Raw genomic sequence first — 21023 nt, forward strand, 5'->3', positions numbered from 1 at the left:
TCAAAAGCCACCTGATCCATCTCCCCACACCAGAGCTGGCTCAGCTCCAGACCCAAACTGTTTTTGCGAGAGGTTTCACAAGTACCTAGAAGTGCTAACAGTTCCACCCCTGCCCTCAGCAGCCTATGCCACCTCTGCGCTAGAATTAAAGGGTGTTAGTTCTTCCTGTGTCTGAACTCCGTTTCCCTTTACATCTCACCCAGCCTCAGGGGGCACAGGAGACAGCTCTGGCTGATGCCGTAATCACACCCCTCTGTAAGGTCTGTTCTAGAGGAGCAAGTGACGGCGTGCCTGGTTAGCACACCCACCCCAGGCAGGCGGCATCGGGAGCTGCACACGGGGGACACTCAGACACCCCACCAGAGCAAAGCCGGCTGTGCAGTCCCAGCCACTGCCTTCTGCAGAACAGAGCCAGGCAATCCCCCCCGCGCCCCGGCTGTCTGGCGTTTAGCAGCAGGAAGGCAAATCAAATTACCAAAATCATGTTACTGTAGAGATGAGCAGAGCAGTCTCCAGATGTATGGCGTGGCATCGCTGCGCTGGAACTATCACCTTGCCCCCACTGAAATCAGTGGTAAATCTGCTGCCATAGGGCCAGGAGCCATTACCCCCAGCAGCGCTCTTATGGATGAGCTGATAAAAACTCTGCTTCTCGTCACTCACTGGCTGCCCTGATTTTTTCCTCAGTGCTTTTAATTAATTTGATATTTTTATCACTGTTGAAGCAGCAAGCGCTTTAGGATTTTAATGATTTAGGAATTGCATACAGCAGCAAACTCCCTTCAGCAGAACCGATCCAGACTCCCCCACAGCTGGGATTTCCTGCTCCTGTCCCCATCCCCTCCTGGAAGGGCCCTAAGGCAGCCAGCCCAGGCACAGACACGTACCTATTGCTCTAACGCAAGCGCTGACAGCCAGCGCCTCACCCACCACCCAGCACCTCGCCTACCACCTGCTCAGCTGGGGTTTAAGCTTGTCAGTACAGATGCTGCCCCATCCAAGACAAAAAGAATAATCTCCTTTTCTAGACATCTCAAATATTCACCCTAGAAACTGCAGAAGGGCTTTTGCTTTTCCTATTTGGAAGGTAAAATACTAGGAAGGGAACTGCAGCAAGCAACCTGCATGATTTAATACCGCATTTCAGGAAAGCGTTTCATCTTCAGCAAGTCGTTCTGAGTTAGCAATTTTGTACTCAATCTTGCAGCCTAAGCCCTCTAAAATAAAAGCTATGGGCAGCCCATATGAATTTAAAGCACCTATTACCTGGCTACTTCACGTCCTGCACTGTTTCGATCCTCAGAAACTCATTAGCAAATGAAGAATGTTATTTGCTTTTGTTGTTGTTGTTCTTTTGGCCACACTACTGTAACAAAGGCATTGCAAAGCCAATTGAAAGCTACCTGCCTTATTAAGTCTTGGCATGCCATATTTGCTTAGCTCCCTCTTCCAGGTGCCAGGTAGGCAGAGGAGGATGCAAGTTCAGATCAGCAGGAGGATAAAGAAAAAAGGAACTTCAACAACTGGAGCTACTTGGAGCAAGTAAAAGGAAGTAATTGTCAAGGTGTTGTCATTGCTAAGGAGCAAATGGATCAACAGCAATGCAATTAAGAGCCCAAGAAATAAATCCCCCCCTCCCCCAAAAGCAAGCACAGGCAGCCTTCCCAGCTCCGTTGCTGGTGAGGGGCGCTGGGACCACCTGCACAGCAATGCACAAGGGATTTCTCCAGGGACCTGAGGGCAAGGCTAAAGCAACAAGGATTTGGTTTCACAGAGACAACCACGACCTTGAGAGAGAAAGATGCCTCTCGCCATTCATGCAGATGCACATTATGCTCCAAGCCCCCTCTCCAGGGACACCGTGGGACATGGCATCCCGTGCAAGGCTTGACTCAGCACTTCAGAGCGGGCTGACCCTTCAGCCACGCTCTACCACCCCACCAACGTGGGACCTTGCACCAGGCTGAATGCAGCGCCAGCCCAAACAGGGGGAAACCCAAGGCAAGAGGGGTGCTAGGCAGAAGCTGGCTGTTTGTGCCACTGTGAACCCATGGTCCCTTAAGCTTTTGAAAGCCGAATTGCCCTCCCTTGGGGGCAACAGGTTGCAAAGTCTCTACTTCAGCACTGCCTCGTGTTACCAGGGCACTAACCCTGCTACGCACTTGCTTGCAGCCTAGGGGCACAGTTGAGACCAGTTCAAAATGTTGTTCTGCTTCGCAACTGCAAACCCTTAGCAGACTGTTTAAGACCAGGTTTCTAAATAAACGTGCCTGGATGACAGAGGGGTTGCATCCCATCTATGCTTTAAAGTTTGCTGTGCTTAGACACAGCTTCAGGCTATAGGTTTTCATGAAAATACGACTTCATCCTGCATACAACTCCCCTCTCAGTTTCACGGAAGATACAGACAGTTGTACGATGGCTCCCCTTCTCGTGCTCCCCTGTGACAAGCAGTAAATTACAAGCTCTGGCCTTCCAGGTATCACCACTGGCGTCTGAACTGGCACCCACTGAGACTGAAGCAGCTGCTCGTCTTGGGTGTTGTTTCAGGCTCTTTGTAAACTCAGGCTAACAGTAATTACTGTCGCAGCAATATCAAGCCTAACTGCCCAGAACCCCAAACTCAGATGTCAGTTTCCCTGCATAACCTATCCCAAATGCTTCACTGAATTCCTTGCAGCAGCCAACTTGCAAAGAAAAGATCCTTGTAGCATGAGGTAACACAGCAAGCCAAGCAGGGAAAGCTCCTGCTGAAACCCTGATATAAAAAAAGGCTGGAAAATAAGGGCCGTGACAACAGAGGAGAGACCAGAGGATGAAGATCCGTTCGCAGCAGAGGGGGTGCCCCTGCGCCTGCCCCCCTCAGCCGCCGGTTCGCAGGAGTCTTTGAAATGAGTCACTTGGCTTCAGGTTCCTGTGGCGCCGCGCCATTTGCCTTGGTCTTCTGCCCCTTTCCTCCTCACAAGAGTCATCTTAAAAGTATTCTTGGAATAGCTTCTGTGCACAACAAAACATCTAGCAGGGCTGGGCTGAATTTTAAAGGACTTCATTTCAGTCATGCAATAACTCACTGTCCTGTCATATTTCAGAGTAATCAATGTGCATTAATTCAGTCTCCACTGAGCATCAGCAATGAATTTCACAAACCTCACAGACTGAACTTGCACTGCCTGAAAACAGTGCACTGCTACAGTGAAAAGAGCAAGAGGACAACACAGAATAAGCTCTGCTATGGTTTTATGTGCTTCTTGCTTCCTTCTTCCTTTACAATAAACTACTAATAAGCCTGAAGGACGCACAAATGGAAGTATTTCTGTCTGTTGTTTATCTGCCGGTCAGTGCCACAATGGTTTCCAGTTCAGCAGAGGCCGTCAGACCATAACGCAAGAACACACGGGAACAGGGGCTGGCACGAGAACACCCACGCTGTACAATGGAGCCATAAAACAGAAACGTGCAAATCAGAAGCAGCAAGAGTAACAAACTGGAAATGTTGCCCAGCAGAAAAATTAGCAGTTCATTTATAACACGAGTGCCAATAAACCAAGAGGCGCGTCAGCTATTCCTTTTCTGACAGTCTGACCACGTGGCACATTCCCAAATGACTGCGAGACAGTAGGAAACTGCTCATTTTCCAAGAAAGGGCTACGTGGCATTTCAGCCACTAACAACTCACATGGCCCTATTACTTAGGGCTGAGGCACAATTTTACTCCTTTCAATCAGGAGTGACTTCACTGAAGTCAGACTTACGCCAGGGAAGAACAGATTCAAAGCAAGAGAATGACACAAACCGGCTCCTCATCAGGAAGACCCAGACCCCACTTCACTGGGTTACCCACAGTCCCTGTGGATCATGCAGTATCAGAGATGTAGGAGTTATTCAAAGGCAGCACTCCTGAGCCTTCCACAACTAACACACAGATACTCTGCAGGCAAGCAACTGCAAGCCCAACACAGGTGGCTTTACAGAACCATCTCCCAAAGCCTGCCTCTTGGCTAAGGGCTTTTCAAGGTGCTCTGCACATCCTGACCATGCTACTGATGCATTTCTAGCTGAGCGACAGCACTCCGGCACTTTCCTGACTCACACTCCATCAAGTACGAGACAAAAAGTTCGATTTATACAACATTCTGGTTCTGCTGTAGAGTCCCCATGTGCTCCTCACCAAGCAGCCCACATCCCTCTCCCAATGCCCTGCAAGGAGCACAAAACCCAGGTCGGCAGAAACCGCCAGGGTGTCGCTCAAGCTGTGCAGAGGACCTCGCTGGCACAGCTCCCTAATGCCACACACTCACCAGTTCAAGGGCAAGACAAGGGACAAAGTACTGGACATGAGTGTTCCTGGGAGTTACCTCACCCTACTTCTATTTGGGGTGATGTTCATGTGTTGCTCTGCTGCTTCTCTGTAGTTGAAGAGCAGCTCTTTGCCCTTCATGGGAACCGATTTACTTCCATCCCAAAAATGAATGCTCATGAATACTAGTCAATCACATTTTAAAGGAAGCAGTGTCCCCTGCAAAGCCTACCTCGGTGAGATTAAGCTCTTATGTCACTTGGGCAGTATGGAGAACTGCCCTAAGCCAACATCATTTTAACCTTCCATACGAATGACGTAAAACAATTTCTCAGTCCCTCCGCAAAGCAACAGATCATTTCACAAGCATGGGGAGCCAGGCACCACAGGGCATTTCCTCTCTAGTTTGCTACAGCCATGCTGTTTGAGGATAGGACAGGGTGTTCAACTACATCTAAGCAGCAAACAGAAGATGAGAGAACAGCTGTGCCCAAAGAGAGCCTGCACCTCTGGCCTGGCACAGAAACACCAGCTGGCTCAGAGCGACCCCCTCACCTTGCATCACCCACAAAGTCACGCAAAGAACTGTGCCAAGAGGCAGCAGAGTGCTGGTGTAAAGAGTCAGCCTGTCTGTCTGTGTTCCCCTGCAGGGCTTCCTCCCTTCCATGCCAGGTACTAAACCCTTTTGCGTTAACAAGCCTCCAGGTAACACCGCCGCCCCTTCACATCACGGCACAGTGCCAGACTTGCCAGGGCCACAGCACCGATGTTCCAACCTCCGAGCAAAAGCATGGCACACGGGGCAGGGAATAGGTGCCAGCTGACACAGCAACCACAGCCCCATGCACGCAGGCACAGCCACACCAGCGTGACTGCCCAAAGGCTCCAGGCTAACACTCTGCCTGCAGATGCTACCTGCCCCTTCACTCCTGTGTGCGCTCCAGATGCCTCAGTCCTCTGCAGCACACCAGCCTCCTGCTGGTTAAAGACATCTGGAGCTCAGCGTGTCTGGGCCAGGCTGGCTCCCTGCCACGAGCACAGCGCATCTTCTCCCCTAGAATCACAGCTGGAGCACAGGTGGGCAAGTATCCTCAGGGGCAGCACAGCGGCAAGGCTGGAACACAGAGGGTATGAAAAAGCATCACCTTCGCTCCAGCCCAGGGTGAGGCAGGGAACTGGTTGCCAGATGGGAAAGGGGAAAGCTCTCTGGATCTAGCCATTCCCCTAGCGTTTTCCATCATAATTAAGCCCCTAACATCGAGTAGAGAGGTGCGATGGCTAAACACCTTACCAGCACCCCTCCCTGCCATTTCCCTACTGTCCCACGTGCGCCTTCCCCTGAAAACGCCCAGGAAAGCACAGGGAGGGAACGCACAGCTCGTCAGTCCCTGCTGCGGTGGCATCGCATGGTGCTGCCAGCCAGGATGTGACCAGCTGCAGGCTGCCTGACCACAGCCTAGAGCAAACCTCGCAGCACGGCATGGGCTATGACCGGTGTGCAAGAAAAGTGCCGGCTTCAGACAGAACGTTCCGCCGTCTCACTACTGCGGCCAACACGATATGCATTCAAGAAGCAACTCCAGTTTTCAAAGGTGGTGGTCCTCACTCTGATCAGGCTCAGCTTTGGGTCCTCCAAACAACAGGTTTGTATTTATGCAAACAGGCTTTTGTATTTATAATTATCAGAGCAAACCCGTAATTATGCAGCAATAGTCAGATACTAGAAACCAACACCATGAGAGGCCACCCCACCACACAGTGCACTCTTATCCCTGAAGCCAACAGACATGGCATTAAACGTTCCAGCACCAAAGGATAATCACAGTCTGAAGCATAGAAGAGCCTCCAGCCTATGACAGCATCATCTTCACCACAGGAAAAGTTTCCCCCAGCTGCAGATCCAGTGCAATGCCACCGAAACCAGGACAGTGCCTCAAAACCCACAGCAGATGCCCTGTTCTGAACCCAGCCCCGCAGGTTCACCTCCCACTGAAGGCACACACCTCTCGGGACCTCCATCTCACCTTGTTCTCATCAGGGGAGAAAACGATGCGGAAAGTCGCAAGCATGCCAGGCAGTACCTTGCGGCACACAGCATGGTGGCTGATCAGCTTGAAATAAGGTGAGCTCTCCAAGATGACCTTCACCAGCCCAGGAACCTGCAGAAAAGAGAGGAAAGTATGATCTTGCAGCTTGTGGAAACAGGAGGAGAAGAGGCCTGGTGATACCACCTTCACAAAGCACTTTTAGCTCTGGAGGTACATGCACGTAACACATAAGAGTGAACATTAATCCCTTCTGCCTGGGCAAAACAGCTCGAGGCCAGAGGCAGCAGGGCAAGGAAGGAAGGGCCAAGCAGGGAAGACACCAGCAGCACGGCGGTATAATATCTGAATCAAGTCACCCGTGTATTCAATAAGCCCAGAGAATCTGCTGGCTTCTGCCCGTACACATCCAGGCAGACATGCCCCTAGAAGGGGCATGTATTATCTGAACGCCAAACAGTACGTGTCAATCCTGGCGGAAGGAAGAAATTCACTTTAACGTGCTGGGTTTGAGCGGGGCAGTCAAGCTGCGGTGCTACAGTCATGTAGGCAGACCAGCAAGAGGGGACCACAGATACTGTGGCCTTACTGGGAATAAAAGCAGCAAATGAAGAGCAAAAGGAGGAAACACAGGAAGACAAAGAGACAACCCCAGAAACAGAGAGATGGCTGGGAAAATCCAAAGGGAGCTGGAAAGAAGCAAGGGAGAAGCACAATATGCTACAAGGAAAGGCTGATGCAGAGGATGAGAGCCAGCAACCTGGCCAAGTGATGGAAAGCCAGGCGACCCCCCAGGCTGTGCCTATCAACTAGGGGCTTCAAAGGCATTTTCTGCCCCGAGATACATGACTGGCACTGCCTGGTGGTGGTTTCATTATTAAAAGCCAACCTCTGCTCTCCGGAGGCTCCTGCTGCCTGTGACTGTAGCCAGGCAGCTGCCAGCGCGGGCAAGCCAGATCCCTGGGGACCCCTGCCCACCCCCAGCAGTCCCTGCAGGCACCCTGCTGCACGGTTCTGCCCTCTGGGGCACCACCAGCACACAGACAGCACACAGGCATTTTCCTAGCACATAGAGAGCAACCCCTGAGCGCCAAATCTCAAAGTCTGAAGCAGGTGATTTGGACTGGTGGGCAGCTTCACGGATCAACAACAACCCCACATGAGGCTTGGAAAAAATGGAGGCTCACTCTGCGCCACCCACCCGAGCCTGGTAACCCGTGGCCAAGGCAGTCCTGAACTCTCCAAACGCCCTTGGAACCCAGCAATGTCCTGGGGCAGCGAGTTCCAGGAGCCAACTTCACAGTGCAGACAAGCATTTTGGTCACCATGTCCCTTAGAAGGGGAGCACGTGTGGCTCAGACCTTCAGCAAAAGCCACCCAGAACATCTGAGGGTGCTGAGGAACAGCCTGAAAATAGAAAAGCAATTTTTACAACACAGGTAAGAGCAGGAAGTATATAGTACAGCACTTCTGTAGTTGCATGATTACAGAGCCTCTATGCGGAACATATTTTGCTGTCAGCTGGATTTTTATGGGGCAGACAACTTCAGGCTACCATGCAGTGTAACTCGGTATGATTCAGAGGAATGTGGGAAACTGGCACGAAAAACTTGAGACGGAGCACAACGTTGCTTTTCTCCAGGACATCGCCAAAAGCCAACCAATTTAGAATATAACACCCTCGCAGGATTATCCTCTCTGTCTTTCTGTATTTAAAACATACCAAAGATTTTCCTGGAGCTTATCTTACTTTTACACCCATGCTCTCCAGTGGTTGAGCTCTAACTAGCTTCAAAACGACATTGTTTTGGGAAAAAAACCACAGTTCACACATTGCCTCCCCCTTCACAGGGCACGTAAATCCCAAGGTGCAGCTTTACACAGTACAAGTTTATTATCATTTACTGGGAATGGCAGAAATGTTAATGCAGATGATCTTTTCCACTTGAGGAAGCATGAATAGAGCAAATTAACTGTTTGCCTGTTGGCTGGTACTTGGCAAAGATAAACATTTTGAAGTGCTGCATGGATAATGGAGCAGGTGAAGCCAAAGACTCAGTGGGAATGAAGCAGAGAGTAGGAAGAGAGAAAGTGAGGACTGAGGCACATTTTAATCAGGGACGAGGATACCTACAGCAAAGACTGCCCAAAATTCAGCGCAGATCACACCAGTGGCATCCCCCGGGTGCAGGCACACATGCTGCATCTTATCAATGTTCCCAAGTTAAATGCCAGACCAGGAATGGTGCAGTACTCTCCCGGAATAACTGAGGGAGCACACCCGCATCCTTCCTTGCCAAAGGGTCTTCCATTTTCACCCATATCCCTGTCACAACCTGTTATCTCAGGAGATACTTGGACTTGCTGTTCTTCCACCTGCAATATGCCTCGACAGCTTTTTTTTGTTGTCCACCTGTTTGCCCTCCCCAACAGGGAAATTTGGAAACGAGGCGAATTCACCGTCTCTTGTGCACACTTCCATCTTCCCATCCCACCCTGCCCTCACGCATACCCCTTCCTCTTCATTACAGAAGAGTATCCTTAATTACACCCCTCTTTCTGACCTGTCTCTACTGCCCGTGCACTTACTGCTATGTATCAAGAGAAACCCCTGCGTGTATGAAAGTGCGCAGGGAGAGAACACCAAGCTCAGCTCCTTTCCTCCCTCCTGCCTTTTCCCACCAGCTTGCCCTTGGCACATGCCTCATTCCAGCAAACGTTTCCCCAGCTGAAGTTCAAAAGGTCCCAATTTCCCTCCTGACAATGGAACAAAACTGCTGACATTTTTCAACTTTTCCATTCTCAACTTTCTTGGGAAGTCTCAAAATGATCGTTTTTTTCAAGTAAAGGTGGAGACCTTTGAGGGCACTTTACTCCAAACAGGCCGTGGCTCTCCAAAGGGGAAGCAGAGCATCACGTTGTCTCAGGAAAACCTGAGCAGAACCCAATTAAGCTTAGCAGGAGCCTGAAGGGGCACCTAAAGGCCTCCCGCTGCTGCTGCTAAATCAGCCTGCTTCCACTGCTGTTTCAAAACACCTTTCCTGAAGCGCTGTTACCACTAATTATAACTTACTCCAGCATAAAGTGGAGAAGACCCCACCCCGAGCTCTGACAGCCCGTTCAGCTCTCTGTGCAGCTCACCCAGAGGCAGAGGTGCCCTGTGGAAACTGAGATTAACCACGGAGCCACCAGGACGCGGTGCACACTCGAGGGAAAGCACGAGGGCAGGGAAGAACTGTACAGCCCCCAACATTCCCACCCGTGCAGGGCTTCCACGGGGAAAGGTGCTGACCAGAAAAGCTCCTTTCAGCTAGGTACCACCAACACACAGCCAAAACCAGGGGGAGAAACCTCAGCATGGCAAGATTTCCACCGTCTTGCAAAATAAAGGCGGTGAGACGTTTTATTCTGGATGCGCTGTGCTGCAGCAGGCGACTGGCTGTGCTGTGCACCGCACGGATGACACTGCTCTCCAGTTCCAGCACAGGGTTAAACTTCCACATCCCAGCACTTACCTTGTCCACGTTCCTCAGAATCAGTGGCACTTCATAGACCTCATCGGGGACGTAGCTCTGAAATACCACCTCTGATGGGAAAGGCCGGAACAAGCTCTGTTCCAGGGCAACTGCCGAGAACTGGAGATGCAAAAGAGAGCAGAGAGTTTCAGCCGCGGGGAGAAAGACTCATCGGTGAGAGAATACAACACTGGCCTCCAGCGAAGGACAGTCCCTTGGTGAGTACGCCTGCCCAGCTCACGCTAGGGGAACAGAAGCTCACCCACCTGTGTTCTGAGCAGATCAAAAGTTTCTGGGCCACACTAGAGCAGGCTCAAGCGAGCAGCTCTTTTGGCAGGTGTTTCTCCAGGTCTCCTTCTCCAACAGGCAAGGCAGCACTTACCTCCGGCAGAGCCCTGGGCTAACACGGTCACACAGCTCCAGAGCACTCACTGCAAGAGCTGTAAGCACTCGTGGAGCAAGGGAAAGCCAAGAATTTACAGGAGACCCCATGGGAAACAATTTGGGGATCATCTTTACATTGAGACACAGAGACCGAGCCCAACACATCCTCAAATCTCTTTTTTGACACACAGCCCAGAAACCAGGAAGAAGAGAAGACAGGCCAGAAAGGAACACCGCCGTTAAGAAAGCGACAGATGAGGTGGTAAGTTCCAGGTACTTTCCCAGCATCACTGGGCAATCTGAGTAAAGCTGGACTTGGCATCTCCTTTTCCCACGAGCTTTAAATGGATGCTTCATTATATTCTATTATTGCCATTTTCTTTAATACCACTACAGAAGCAGGTCTGAAAACATACAGAAACAGCAAATGCTTACAGCGCCGAGGCGTTACTTTGAGAAAACTCCTCCCTGCTCTGCCTCCCCCCTTCCAGCTGAACTCTTCACACTCACAAGACACAGGCACGTCTCCTGCTTCTCCACAGGAGTCAGGGTCGTGCTGAAGCCAGCGGCCACAGCACACGGCCAGTTCTGTGTGCGCTCGTCCGAGGCGTTCCCAACCTCACGCGCTGTCTAGGGCAATCCTTAACCAATTTGCTACAGGTCTCTCGCTGGCAGTTTTCCACTCAACAGCCTACCTCAGTCATCTACCCCTTTGGAACGTGTGTTATACTAAGCAGATCTGTAAGAAAAGCAGCTTTAAACACACGTGTAAATAAACATTGATCCAGATAAAGCACACCCACTCCCCTCTGCCCAGGGCCATTCCCCTGTGTACCTGGCAGCCTGAAAAATCTAACACCCTGTACGGGTCCCACTCGTTGTTCCAACCCAAAGCATTCATGCAATTGCTTTAGCTACACCTTGAGTAGTTACCGTAGGCCCTCAGCCCTCAAAGGCCAACGCTGCCACCACTGAGGGCATCCTATGACCCCAAGTGTTCGACAGAGACTACACCAAACCAAGGGCTGGCTATTTCAGCAGGAAGGTGGGAAATTGCAAGCTTGCATCCTTGTGGCCCGCCCCAGCCTTCCCCCAGTATCATGCTTTAGCCGCAGTAGCTCATCTCCAGCAAAAGCCACCAACTTCAACAGAGGTTGTTTATATGGGCTTAGCGCAGGTCAGGACTTCAACATCTCACTGGGGAAAAATGTTTTACCTTTCCCCCCAGCAGAAGGAACTCCACACCAGCAGCAGTCTGAAACAACAACAGGACTTAGTCACCAAGGCATTTAGATAAGCTGGAGGCAAGCCTGTCACAAGCACGCGCTCTCTTCAAACGTCACATCAAACAGCAAGGAAAAGGGCAAGAAAAGGCTACCTTACGATGGGAGGCTTCGCTCATGTCTAGAATCTGGATAATCTGGGGTCGCCGCATCTCCCGAGTGCTGGCCAGCCTCTGCTTGGTGGTAAGAGACATCTCCTTCAGGAGGGCAGAGGGAGTCAGCTGAAATGCAAAACACCAGCAAGAGCTACAGAACTGCCTTTATTCAGAAAGGCTTTTCTTCTTCAAGAGCCACCGATGAATAATTTGTGATCATAGCCGCTAGGATAGTCCTGGAAGTCCCATAACTACCTGTTGAAATATTTACCATTAGTAAATTAATGATAGAGAGCGCAATACACATGCTCCAAACAAGTAGCTTTGTCCCGTTAGCTTCTCCTTCGTGATTTGATGTGACATGTTGGGGGTTTTGCTCTTCGGGCATTTGTTTCCTTTCCAGTTTGGCCGGAGTGAGCCAGTGACCTTTGAAAAAGGTTGGGAGGAGTTACCAGAAATCCCTTAACTCCACCCTTGCACAACGCTCACAACCACCACACATGTGGAGATGTCACTGCTGGGTGAGTCAGGAAAGCAGAAAATCAGTGTTGTGCCAAGACTGAGGTGGAGAGGAATGGCTCCAAGTTTTAGTTATCTCTTTTGAATTAGCACTTGTTTTCTCTGTTTGGGCCTCCGAGACCCCTCCACAGAAGTATGCAAAGGTATCTCCTCGACAGAGCTTCAGCACCAGGTCATCTTCAGCCAAGTGAGCTCTGGTCAGCAAAGGGCTGTCTGAGGATGGGGAGGAGGAATTGCCCTGACTCCGCTGCTGTCTGCAGCGCTGGATCTGTGCTCCACACGGGATACGGGACAGAACAACTGTTTTGGAACCTGTTCCATCTGGGACCAGCCATACCTCTCGAAACCTTCAGGCAGAGTTTGAGCAGCCCACCACGTGCCCAGCTGCCTGGAGGGCAGGTATGGTCAGAGCAGCGCTGGCCAGCATCCCGAGGTGACAAAACGTTACTGCCCACACAAAGGGGGCGGAGAGAAGCACACGCTCACGCTTCAGCTATTCCGGTGCAATGCCCGGTACGTTCATTTAAATGGCTCCAGTGGCACATCCAGACACAACTCTGGACTTCCCCTGAAGCAGCACACAGTCCATCCCCTACCGCACCATGGTCACCACCTCCGACAGAAGCATGGCAGCAGAGAGACGGGGAGGTGGTGTCCAGCTTCACAGTGCTGCCAGACAACAGGAGGGGCAGGTAGAGGAAGGACGCGGGGGCAGTTTCCAGCCTTACACAGCTCCTACCTGGCCGCAGCAGGTACTTACAGTTGCAGGCTTCTCTGTCCCTCTGGCTAGCTTCGGCTTACGAGGCACTACCACTTGGCTCGGGAATCTACCAGCCATCCTGGAGGACCCCGTGAACCAGCGGGGCTTTCCAGTGGCCATGCCTCAGTTGACCTGCAAGGAACAGCAACGGGACTTGGAAAACCCAGCATCCCCTTCCATGGCAGACCCAAAGGAGACAGCTGTGTCTCCGGGCTGTGGCTCCTTCATAACTGGAGAGCAGCCGGCATCCCCACCCTGTTTCATAACTAGACCATATTTCAGTGGCAGAGTTAAGACTGATAGAAGTAAAAGCCCAGAACAAACACTCCAAAACAGCCTTTTGCTGTGGGCGCAGTCCCACAAGCCACAAACACACATCAAAGACTGCGGCCACTTCTCATCTTCTCCCCCTCTTCCATGTATTTTGGAACTATTTGCTGGAATTATTATCCAAATCTCTATTAATACCCAAACTGTCCTTTATTACTCTTTAAAAGTTTTTTGGTGGGAACAATGTCACTTCACTGCTTCATTTTGCAAAAACAGCTGACCCGATGTGACTTTGTGCCTGACCCTACTAAGTGCTCAGACTATTATGAACAACCTTAAACCCAGGGATCGCTGCTGCCCCAAGCATCAAAATCAGACTGCTCTCCTACTTTGCAAACCAAACGCCCATCCTTTGTGCAAGGAGGTTGGTGATGTTTTTAACTAAGGGACCATAGAGTTCAACACTCTGATTAACAACTATGGTTTCTCAAAGCTAATTTGGTTAGGTTACAAAACTTATCCAGCAAATATGACTCCTTCCAGGCATGAAATTACCATGCCCAAGAGCCTTTCTCCATGGAGAATGAGGGCCTTATTTTTTTCACTTACTAACACCCAAACTCTAGGCTCCCTACAGGCATGAAAAGCTGTAGCAGCAGAAATAAAAGCATGAAACCATTAAAGTCGCATGAGCAATTAGCTCAAATAGAAATACAACAGATGTGACAGCTTGGCCACTTCAGGCTATCCTAATGGCAGTTCCTCTCAAGCATCCTTATCCTGCAGGCAGCATGGCTTGACAGGTCCATGGGCCATCCTTCTTCTATCACCAGCCTGCTGACAACCTCCCCATCTGTCTCTCAAAAAGTGGGTGTGCAAGAAAGGGAAAGAAAACACCCCCAGAAAGTGGGTCTCAAGCACCGACAAAAGTCAAAGGTGAGTATGTACAGCATTTACTAAGCACTACTTTGGACGAGAAATCGTTTCCCCTCCCTTTCTGGCTAACTGGACCAAGGAACAGATGGATGTCCCCGCCTCTTTTTTTTTCTGGGACTTGAAAGACCAGTGGCCTCAAACCCAGCTCTACCCTAAAATTATTTTACATCCTGACAATAAGTAAAAAATCACAGATCCTACCCCCTCCTGCTTCCTCCTGTTCCACATCATTTTTCTTCATGTGGACTTGCTGTACACAGCTAGACACCATTCTATGCAAAGACCACCATTCCCTTCCCCTCAAGTTTGACCCACATCCTGCAAACGAGGCAATACTTTCAGCTCATTACTCCCGAAACAGCTACAGCATTGCGCATGTTCACGGTACCAGGCCCTTCATAGTTTCAGGGAACAACAGGGTTGCCATTTCCTTTTGTCCTTGCCGGGAACATGAAAGAACAGCACGGTCCTACGGACACAAGGGCATGCTGCAGCTGGAGCTCGGATTGAAAGCCAGAAATAACTATTCGTTAAGAGAGAAATCTAATGGGGATGATACAACACTAATCTGGGTATCAGTGCTTTATTACTGGGTCTTGAGAGTAACTGGATTATTTGTTTCAATTTTCTAACTGTAATTTCACTTCACTTGAAACTAATCCTGCTCATCATGCCCACACCAGTTATTTCCAGAGGGCTTCCAGTCTGCATGCCCCCATACCAGTCCAGCAGCTTCCCCTACCCTCTAGCCCCAGAGTTAGGCACTTCCACAGCCCCACTTCCCTGGAGCCTGCAGGGACCAGCCTCCTGCATTAGGAGGAAAGCAGCAGAACTAAGAAAGCAGCCACATTCTCCTGTGGGGGCAGGACAAAACAGCAACCGCAACACAGCCCACCTCCAGCCACCACCCCTGGCTGCTGCACGGGGAGCTCCATCTTCCCCACCTCAGAGAGCCCTTCACCCCCCCCAGAAATTAAGGACAGACTGCAACTGCCCCTCTGCTCCAGGCTCAGGGCACAGACGGCTCGGGCACCTCGACTGTGGGTTCAGAGCATGAACGCCCCAACCCTGGGCAGGGGAACCAGCTGCGCCAGGACACAACAGCTACCATCACCTCAGAAAAGCAATGAGGAAATATACCCAGGGCTGGGGTACAATTCCTGACGTGTCTCAGGAAACCCACATGTGCCAGAGCAGGGTGCCAAGCTCCAGCCCCCTCCCCCACGCTCCCTTTACTCCAGTACCTACTACTATGTACTGCTCTGCTTTTGTGCTGTGCCTCACATGGCTGCCAGGGCAGGGTGAGAAGCAGCAAGAGAATTCCTGCCTGGCACCTTCTCCAGGGGAGCAGCGCTGCACTTTGCCAAGGTGAGGTTTTTTGGCTCTGCATGATTTCAAATGTGAGGGGTCTGTTTTCTCACCACAGAAAGCAGGGAGCAGAACTTTTGTGCTGTACCTCACATGGCTGCCAGGGCACGGTGGGAAACAGCAAGAGAATTCCTACCTGGGATCTTCTCACCATGTCCTTGCAGCCACGTCAGGCACAGCAGAAAAGTTCGGCACCCTTCTCTCTGTGGTGAGAAATTGGACGCCTTTACATTGGCAATCATGCAGAGCCCCAAAGAGTCACCTTGGCAAAGTGCTGCACTGTCCCCCTGGAGAAGGTGCCAGGCAGGAATTCTCTTGCTGCTTCTCACCCTGCCCTGGCAGCCATGTGAGGCACAGCACTAAAGTTCTGCTCCCTGCTTTGCGTGGTGATAAAATTGACCCAAAAATTTTGCACTCATGCAGAACCAAAGCTGACCTTGACGTAAGTGCAGCACTGTTCCCCCCTGGAGAAGGTGCCGGGAAAGAATTCTTTTGCTGCTTCTCACCCTGCCCTGGCAGCCATGTGAGGCACAGCACAAAAGTTCTGCTCCCTGCTTCCTGTGGTGAGCAAAACTGACCCTTCAAAGCTGCAACCGTTAAGAGCCCAAAAAAGGCACCTTGGGAAAGTGCAGCACTCCTCCCATAAAGAAGGTACCAGGACAAAATTTTCTTGCTGTTCTCACCCTGCCCTGGCAGCCATGCGAGGCACAGCACAAAAGTTCTGCTCCCTGCTTTCTGTGGTGAGAAAATGGAACCAAAGTTTGTGCACTCCTGTAGAGCCAAAAGAAAAAAATATATCTTGGGAAAGTGCAGCACAGCTCCCCTGGAGAAGGTGCCAGGCAGGAATTCTCTTGCTGCTTCTCGCCCTGCCCTGGCAGCCATGTGAGGCACAGCACAAAAGTTCTGCTCCCTGCTTCCTGTGGTAAGAAAACTGACCTCTTTTCATTGGCAATCATGCACAGAAAAAAAATAATCACCTTAAAGCGCAGCGCTGCTTACCTGGAGAAGATGCCAGGCAGGAATTCTCTTGCTGCTTCTCACCCTGCCCTGGCAGCCATGTGAGGCACAGCACAAAAGTTCTGATCTCTGCTTTCTGTGGTGATAAAATTGATCCTTCAGAGTTGCAATGGTTAAAAGCCCAAAAAATCACCTTGGGAAAGTACAGCACTCCTCCCATAAAGAAGGTACCAGGAAAAAATTCTCTTGCTGTTCTCTACCCTGCACTTGCAGCCATGTGAGGAACAGCACAAAAGTTCTTCTCCCTGCTTTCTGTGATGAGAAAATGGACCCAAAGTTTTTGCACTCATGCAGAGCCAAAAGAAAAAATATATCTTGGGAAAGTGCAGCACAGCTCCCCTGGAGAAGGTGCCAGGCAGGAATTCTCTTGCTCTTCTCACCCTGCCCGGGCAGCCATGTGAGGCACAGCACAAAAGTTCTGCTCCCCGCTTTCAGTGGTAAGAAATTTGACCCAAGCATTTTGCACTCATGCAGAACCAGAGCTCACCTCAGCAAAGTGCAGCGCTGCTCCCCTGGAGAAGGTGTCAGGCAGGAATTCTCTTGCTGCTTCTCACCCTGCCCGGGCAGCCATGTGAGGCACAGCAGAAAAGTGCTGCGCCCTGCTTTCTGTGGTGAGAACATTGACCCTTCAGAGTTGCAGTCGTTAAGAGCCAATAAAAATCATCTTGGGAAAGTGCAGCCCTGCCCCCCTGGAGAACATGCCAGAAAGGAATTCTCTTGCTGCTTCTCACCCTGCCCGGGCAGCCATGTGAGTCAGCACTAAAGTTCTGCTCCCTGCTTTCTGTGGTGAGAACATTGACCAAAACCTTCTGCACTCGTGCAGAACCAGGGCTCACCTCAGCAAAGTGCAGCACAGCTCCCCTGGAGAAGGTGCCAGGCAGGAATTCTCTTGCTGCTTCTCACCCTGCCCGGGCAGCCATGTGAGGCACAGCACAAAAGTGCTACTCCCTGCTTTCTAAAGTCAGCAAAATTGACTGTCCACAGTTGCACTGATGTAGAGATAAGACTTTCTTACTCAAAAGCAAAACCCAAGAAACCACGTACCCCTGGGAACCCCCTTGTCCTTCCGTGTGGCTGGTGACTTCCCATGGCTCTTCCACAAGGCAGGACAGATAACCACGAATTTGGAAGCCCGCGTAAATTCAAGTACACTTAGTCCTCTGACAGTCACTACTTATGGGCCAGCGGTCCTCTCACCCCTCCACAGATCTGCCTGTTAGTCCTCTAGCAGTCATTCCCCATGGAGGGACCACAAGTCCTCCACACCTACCCACCAGCTCACCAGAAATGAGTCAGACCACGCCAGAAGTGACACTGCCTGACCTGCAGGAGATCTATTAGACCACTAACGATGGTTTCAAGACAGAAAAAACACCACCATCCACCAGCACAGCAGAAAAACCACCAGAAGAAACTTCGTACACAAACCAAAGGCACCCATCCGTACTGTACAAAGGAAAAAAAAGCTGAAAAAGGCACTCTCCACAAAAAACCCCACCACACAGATCACAAGATAAGATAAAAATGCCATAACCCCAGGAACGCAGGGCCAATAAACACAGATTCTGTCCATAACAATAGCACACTTTGACACTAACTCGCTTGACCTCTGGCATACCATAACCTTGTTGCCACCAAACCCCAGCACACTGTAGCCCTAAGGCAACACAAAATGGAACACAAAGTCCCTGGAGATCTCCGCCAGGGCTTTCAGGTGCTCCCTGACTTCAAGTATCACAACCTTCAAGAGAGAACAAGATGGAGGCACCAGGACAACACCGCCATGCGTCTTCACACCCTGGAAAAGGGCCTGAGATAAACGCTCCTGGGCAGAGAGGCTGAGGCACTCGGAGGCTTTGAGCCAGCCCTCCACCACCACAGGGCTTCAGCTCATCATTTCTGTGTCAGAGCCACCAGGCAGGTGGCCCCATCCTCCCTGAGAGACCGCTCAGGGCACCTGTACCCAGCTCCAGGGGGCTGGACACACAGCCTCGGATCCATGGGGGGAGGGGTGCTTTAATCCTGGGAGCAGGATTTCTGACAGTGCCCCTGAGGAGGAAAGCCTCCTCAGGCCTGGAAGCCTGAGAGACATCCCTGCGCTGCTCCACACGTCACCAAAAGCAGGGGCTGAGGAAGGCTGCTTTGGGGCCCGTCGAGGGAACCAGCTCCCCTGGGCTGCTCTGCGGCCACCAGCTGCCGTTGCTGTCGCGCGGGTCTCAGTGCTGCTCTGCAGTCGGCCGTCACCTCCCCGCGGGACACTCCCCAGCGCAGCACACGTCTGCACTGGCTCTCCCTGGGGACAAAGATCACAAGCGAGGGATGGGCTTGGCTTTGCCCCCAGTCCCAGGCTGCCCCCAGAGAGACCTGCCACCCCCGCCCCAGCTGTGCGATGTGGGCACCACGTACAGCTGCAGCTGTGGGTCAGGGCAGCTGTGGGCAGGGGGCAAGCCCCGTGGCGGTGCCCCCGGCGCTGGCAGCAGGCAGAGCTGGGGAGAGCGAGGGGCAGCCCAGGGCAGCCGGCAGCCGGCGGCGGGGCCCGGCAGGGTGCAGCACCCTCAGCAATGCCCGGCTCCTTGCGCCTCGGCCCCAGGGCTGCAGCGCAGGGCTGGCCCCAGCCGGGGCTGGGCTGGGAACAGCCAGGCAGGGCCCCTGGCACCCCGGCACGCACCTGCTCCCTGCGTGGGGCGGCCTGGTCCTTTGCAATCGACCCCGTGGCACCCAGAGAAGAGCCCTGCCCTGGGCCTGAGCCATCTCTGCAGGGATGAGGCCTTCCTCGGCGTCCGTCCCTCAAATCCCTCCCTCCGGCCCCCACGGCCCGTCCCTAAAACACTTCCCCTCGCCCCCGGTCCCTGCTGGCCCTGAAGGCTGGCCACAGCACTTGGTTTCAAGCCTGAGCTGGTCATCTCATGGCTGTTCTGGAATGTGGTACAGTGAAAGGAGAGACTGAAATGGCAAATTTTCCCCCTCGGGGCGATCAAATGCTGGCAGAGGTTGCCCAAGGAGGTTGTGCAGTCTCTGTCCTTGGGGATCTTCAAAGGCCAAGGGCACACAGTTCTCAGCAACCTGCTCGAGGTGAGCGTGCTGGAGCAGAGGGCTTGGCCCAGAGGACCTCCACGGGTCCCTTCCAACCCCCCCCTCCTGTGTGGCTCTGTGCTTTGCTTTTCCTCCTAAAGCCCCTCAGCTCAGCCCCGATGCCCGCTGGAAAGGGTGCTGGGGCAAGGGACCATCCCAATCTCCTCCCCGAGGGTCCACCCCAGCACAAGCGCTCCCCACTCCACAAGACCCTATGGCAGACACAGTCAGGAGAGGGAAAAGATTCTTTTATTGTCAACAGCAGCTGCAGGGGCCCAGGAGTCACAGCTGTTCAGCCGGTGAAAATCAGTCGGCACCTGCAACGACAGAGTCAGAAAGCTCTGATAAGCCCCCAGAGGCAGGAAGAGGCAGGATTTGGTTCCCCCCTCTTTGGGGGACGCTGTTTCCGAGGAATTCCTCATGGCCCAGAAGGGACAGCTCTTGCTGGCCTCCACTCGAGGCCGGCTCCGGTGCCTTCTCCCCAGGGGTGATGTCCCTAGGGAGCTGTGCGTGCGCAGGGATGCTGACAGTGCCCCTGTGCCGCGCAGCAGGGCTCGACGGGGAGCCCCCGGGGAGCTGCCGTGGGGCTCATCCCAAACCCTGCTCAGCACCAGCCCTCGCCGGCCCTTGCCAGCCAGCTGGGCTGACTTAGGGCCGTGTTCAGGGCTGGGAAAGATGGGCAGCAGCGCGTGGTACGCACCTGGCCTTCCTGACGTGCTGCACCTTCCTGCATTTTCTCAGGTTTGGGTCCACAAAATCGCTTCCTCTCTTCTCCTTTTTATTTGTGCTTGGCTGTCCCTCTCCTCTGCCCAGGCTTCTTTTCTCTTCCTTTTCCTTGACTTTTCCTTCTCCTGCTGGGAGCCTGCAAACCTTTCCATCCCACAGCGTGATGAGATGGGGAAAGCCCCAAGCCCCTGCAGCGAGCTCTCAGGTCAGGCAAGGGGAGCTCTTCCTACCTGGTTTCCTGGGGCAGGCTGGTCAGTTGGGGCAGGCGTGCCAGGGACTCTGCCGTGCCCTCGGGGGTGCCTGGAGGCAAATCTGGAGGTGCCTAAACCAGAAACTTGGGAGGTAACGGGTGGCAAGTGACAGCCTGGGGTAGTGAGGGCCTGACTGCCAAATTGCTGTATGAGCTCTACAGAGGAGATGCTGGTTTGCATCGTGCACATTTTGCACAGTCCAGCCAACGCAGCCTAGATGATGAAGCTGCGACGGAGTAGGATTTGAGCAAAAGCCCTCTCAAGGTGGCAGCTACTCCTTTCTGTCCTTTTGTGGGTATTTTGTAGGTATGTTTTGTTTGATGAAGCAGATCACACTTAATGAAGTGCATTCCAGAAACAGCCTTTCCAGTTTTCCTTAGCACGCACCACTCTGGGGGAAGAGGAGGGACCCCAAAGGCACAAGAGAGCGGCTGCCAGGAGGAGGCCCAGCGGCTGCTTGGCCTCCTGGGAAATTACTGTCCCAC

General features: G+C 52.3%; 1 pseudogene; it reads right to left on the reverse strand.

Annotated features, from left to right (window-relative positions):
• Positions 1-13028, reverse strand: part of LOC129736964 (hydrocephalus-inducing protein homolog) — a 68307-nt pseudogene extending 55279 nt beyond the window's left edge.
• Positions 13029-21023: the final 7995 nt, after the last annotated feature.

Source organism: Falco cherrug, chromosome 10, assembly GCF_023634085.1.
Source record: "Falco cherrug isolate bFalChe1 chromosome 10, bFalChe1.pri, whole genome shotgun sequence".
Lineage (NCBI taxonomy): Eukaryota > Metazoa > Chordata > Aves > Falconiformes > Falconidae > Falco > Falco cherrug.